Source organism: Protobothrops mucrosquamatus, unplaced genomic scaffold (genome assembly GCF_001527695.2).
Source record: "Protobothrops mucrosquamatus isolate PMUCROS unplaced genomic scaffold, P.Mucros_1.0 scaffold5287, whole genome shotgun sequence".
NCBI lineage: Eukaryota > Metazoa > Chordata > Lepidosauria > Squamata > Viperidae > Protobothrops > Protobothrops mucrosquamatus.
The window spans coordinates 1-5,154 of record NW_015391153.1 but is presented as its reverse complement, the minus strand read 5'-3'; the positions used below and the strand labels follow the sequence as shown (position 1 = coordinate 5,154).

General features: G+C 38.6%; 1 non-coding gene across 1 annotated transcript; it reads left to right on the top strand.

Moving 5' to 3' along the window:
- The first annotated feature begins 2,457 nt into the window (after window positions 1-2,457).
- Window positions 2,458-2,561, top strand: LOC114923626. Its single transcript, XR_003810677.1, has one exon. It is a non-coding gene; the product is annotated as a U6 spliceosomal RNA (small nuclear RNA).
- Window positions 2,562-5,154: the final 2,593 nt, after the last annotated feature.

Genomic DNA, 5,154 nt, shown 5'->3' with positions numbered 1-5,154 from the left:
TGACATAAACATGGTGTAGTAATTAAGGATTGGACCAAGAGTAGGGAGAACTTGGTTCACTTCAACAATCACCCATTGAAGTTCATTGGGTGCTTCCTCATGGCAATATAACTGAAATGGAGGAAAAAATGCTAGGGAATTCTGGGAGCCGAAGTCATTCATCTTCAAGGAACCAAGGTTGAAAAACACTGATCTACATTAATAATATGTATTTTCAGATTCTGGGACAGTGTTTGGCCTTGACTGGGCAATCAGGCTCCACTATGTTTGCAAAGGTCTTACAGTGGTGCTTAACAAATTTCTAAACCCTTTTGAATTTTCAATATTGCCACACAGATATCACCTACAACGTCATCAGTATTCTGCACAAGTCTTAAAACTAGATAAAGAAACCCGATTAAACATAGGCATCAAAAACATTATTTTTCCTTCCATTCAATTATGTCCAAATCTCAAATCCCGGAAATTTTCTTATCAATGAAAATCTTATAGTTGTTCATTTATTTATTGTAGAAAATGATACTTAGCTTGTCAAGGAGAAGGTCAATGTGGAAGAGAGACATATTTATATTTATATAAATTTAATACAATCTAAATATTTTAAACGTTAAGTATTACTCTTGGATTTTGTTTTAAGATGGAGACACTACAATGAAGAAGGACATACATTCAATTTTGTAGCTACTAAGATTGTTGGTCGAGCAGGCACAAAAACAGCCAGGGAAGTGATTGAAGCCTGGGAAACAGGTCAATTAAGAGGAGTGCTTATTTACCACTAGCTTATCAAGTACTTAGGAGCCGAGGGCTTGACAGTACAAGGAAAGGACAGGCAACAACTTAATAGCCAGCCATCAACACCCCAATCAACATCTAAAAAGCCACATACAACAGGCACCATATAAATAACACAGAGAGAATAACCCAAAGTACACACACTGCTAGAGAGAAGTTGGATCCTGCAACATTATCCTGGGACACGTAGATTCGCCTTCATTCATGACTATTCCTTCTCAACTGAAGTCTGGTAATGATCCGGCTGACCTGTTCATTTCATTTCATCTCTTAGTATACAAACAGATATATCTGAAATCAACCAGCCAATCAACCACTCAACCAGCATTTCTCTCTTGGACTCATCAAATTTCAGGCTGGAGTCTACAGATGTTTTCTTTCTATCATGCATCTAGTTGCACCTTTTTCCTGGAATTATTTATGTTTACGATTAGCATCATCCTATCTCTGTGTGCATTTGTGTATGTGTGCCTGAAATGAGCTGCATATTCACTGCAAAAGTTCTTCGCAGCTCCCTGAAAAATGAGCAGATTGAAGGAAGATTGGTTTGCATTTATAGTCTCTGCAGTCTCTCTGATTAATCCTGTTGAACATTTACAGTATCACAGGATGTCTCCTTTGAATGTCAAGATTAAGAACATAATCCTCTAAAATTTGGCTAGCTGGCAAACTTGTGACATTTGCATTTAACTCTTCCAATGTTCATTCTTTTCCTTATACTTCATACCCTTCCCTGTACCTCTTTTCTCAAGAATGAGACAGGCCTTTTCGACTCGCCCAGATCTAAAAATCTGCTTCTCACAAACATTCTCAAGGAGACACAACCTCACGCATTCTTTAAAATGTGTTCCTACCAAGGCCATTTTATAATGTCTAGGTAAGACCACACTTGGAATACTGCATCCAATTTTGGTCACCACGATATAAAAAAGATGTTGAGACTCTAGAAAGAGTGCAAAGAAGAGCACCAAAGATGATCAAGGGACTGGAGGCTAAAACATACAAGGAACGGTTGCTGGAATTGGGTATGTCTCATTTAATGAAGAGAAGGACGAGGGGTGACATGATAGCAGTCTTCCAATATCTCAAGAGGTTGCCACAAAGAAGAGGGAGTCAAGCTATTCTCCAAAGCACCTGAGGGCAGGACAAGAAGCAATGGATGGAAACTAAGGAGAGAAGCAACCTAGAACTAAGGAGGAATTTCCTGACGATGAGAACAATTAATCAGTGGAACAACTTGCCTCCAAAAGTTGTGAATGCTCCAACACTGGAAGTTGTTAAGAAGAGTCTGGACAACCATTTGTCTAAAATGGCAGGGGGGGTCAGACTAGGTGACCTGCAAGGTCCCTTCCAACTCTATTATACTGTTAAAAGTGGAAGAGAAAATATCCCAGAGCATGAGACAAGACATTGCTCACTTTTTAAAAGCCAACTTGGAAGGGATGTCTAACTGAATTGAATTAAAAGATTTCTATTTAAAAAAGAAGATAAAATAAGATAAAATAAGCTGTGCTTTTCTGCACTCATATATCCTGTTAAAACATGTAAATTTTAATTATCAAATGTGTTTCTGGTGAGGTGAGATTATTTTGGTGTCCTGGCCTGACTATCTAGTAAGTCATCAAAGGATCTTGGTAGGTCATCAAAATATCAATCTTTCTCTGCTTGCTTTGGTGGCACATATCCTAAAATTAGAATGACACAGGGAAGATTAGCACGGTCTCCGTTCCAGGATGCAATTCCAAATTCATGAAACATGACATATTTAAATGGGGAAAAATAAATCAAGAAATAATGGAGCCTTTACGATGTGTTCGGGTTTTTGCTTATCAATACATCATTCTTTCTCCATTGTCTTCCCCCGCACCCTATTTTTTCTTTTTATATAGTTATTTATTCTACGTTTTGAAATGTTTTAAATCAATACTTTCTGAATTTCACTCCATTCTTTATGCACGAAGTAAAATACTATTCTTCATTGTAAAAATCCAATCTGTACTGATCTAGGGTCTTTGCTTATACTGGCAGAATCCAAGAACAAATTGAAGTGTAAAAATAATCCCTTCAGAGGGGAAAAAAAAATTCCCACTAGAGGTTACCATCTGATATCCTGGACACAAGGTTAATTAATGTAATTTAACACGCATCAAGGGAACTTGCAATCCAGGGAAATTAAACAACTGCAAGATCATCAACCTGAGTTTTTTTTTCTGACTTCCCTTTTACAATAATAAAGGAAGAACAGATCCCATTACCTTCTGCTAGTAAAGATTCCTCTCTCTCTCTTTTTCAGAATCAGCACATATTCAAGTTTTCCTCCTGATATCAGGCAGTTTATTCCAGCATTTCAAAGGTGAGGTTAGGACCAAGCTATTTGCCTTTTTTTCAAATTTCTATTCCATTTTACAAATACACTGTAAACAACCTCTTTGTTCCTGCGTTATTCCATGGTAGCGTTGACTGAATTTGTTTGACCTGCAACAGTCTGACTTCTACCGCTTTCTGCAGTTCAATGTGACAGTATAATGGCCATCGCTATTTTCTCTAACAATAATACTAAAACGTTAATTTAAAATATGTTCGTTTTCCATTTAAAATGGGCATCCCAATTTGCGCAGGTCTTTCCTTATTTGTCTGACTGATAGGAATTCACCAAGGGCATGTATGCAAAACAAGTTCCTAAAGAGCAAATGAAGACTTCCCTTCAAAATTGCTGAGATTAAATACAATATTCCATGAGTTAGGATCGAAGATTACCGCAGATGGGGACTGCAGCCAAGAAATTAAAAGACGCTTGCTCCTGGGGAGGAAAGCTATGGCAAATCTAGACAGCATAAAAAGCAGAGACATCATCCTGCCAACAAAAGTATATATAGTCAAAGCCATGGCTTTCCCAGTTGCAATGTATGGCTGTGAAAGCTGGATCATAAGAAAGGCTGAGTGCCAAAGAATTGAGGCCTTTGAACTATGGTGCTGGAGAAGACTCCTGCGAGTACCCTCGACTGCAAGACGATCAAACCAGTCAGTCCTAGAAGAGATCAACCCTGACTGCTCTTTAGAAGGCCAGATCCTGAAGTTGAAACTCAAGTACTTTGGCCACCTAATGAGAAGGAAGGACTCACTGGAGAAGAGCCTAATGCTGGGAAAGATGGAGGGCAATAGAAGAAGGGGACAACAGAGAATGAGGTGGCTGGATGGAGTCACTGAAGCAGGAGGCGTGATCTTAAATGGACTCCAGAAGATGGTAGAAGACAGGAAGGCCTGGAGAAATGCTGTCCATGGGGTCGTGATGGGTCGGACACAACTTCGCAACTAACAACAACAACAATGAGTTAGGAAAGAGCTATATACTGGAAGGATTATAAGGAAAGAACTATATATTGGAAGGGCAAGGAGACAAAGGACTACAGTGAATTGGCTGGAATTCAGGCACTCCAAAGAACAGTTCCACATCATGAAGTCACAGAAGGAGCAACATCTGGACTAATCTTCCCACACAACTCCAGAAAGCTGCATACACGTAACATTCCAGAAGTGGGAGGACTAGTTGAGCTTGATTATTGGAGACTTTTTATTGGTACCAACAGAAAAGAGTATTTGTCACTCAGTGTCGAACGGTGGGGCCCTTAGTGCTCTCTGAGCTTGATTGTTTTCTTCCATATGTTTCATCAGAAAGCTAGATAACATCATCAGTGCAATAGTTACCTAGTTTGGTGATGAAATGTCTGTAAGGAAACAACCAAGCTCAGAGAGCACCAAGGAACTATTATTGGTGACATTATAGTGACTTCTTATTGGTGACACATGCATGCACAAATATTTTTTTTTCCCTATTTCAAACCAGGATTAGTGGAAAACAAGGAGCCAGGTTAGTATTAAACATAATAGCAATAGCAACTTCAATCTCGTCTTCAAGATCAACAAAATCCTTGATTGTTAAAAGTGACATAGATGTCATCGTTCATAAAGCTGACACACAGACCGGGCATGATATCTCTGACTGAATGTCAAAGCAGAAATCCTAAGGAAGAAAATGGCTCCAAAAACTGGAACATGATTGCTATTCCCATAGACTAAATACTGAGTTTGACCAAGTTTGAAGCAACCTCTGATCATGAGTTGGAAAAAAGAAGCAGCCAACTTAAAAAAAAAAAAAAAAAAAAGGGGGGGGGGGGAGAACATGTCACCAAAGTGGCCAATCCATGACAAAGAGAATAGCTTATGAATTATATCATTCCTGCACAAAGCTTTATTCTTAATTCCTTATTATTGTTTTTACAACAGCCAAGGGCTGAATAAATCAAAAATTTCTCGTTCCCTGAATAACATTCAGACAACAAGGAATTCTGGAAGTTTTTCCTT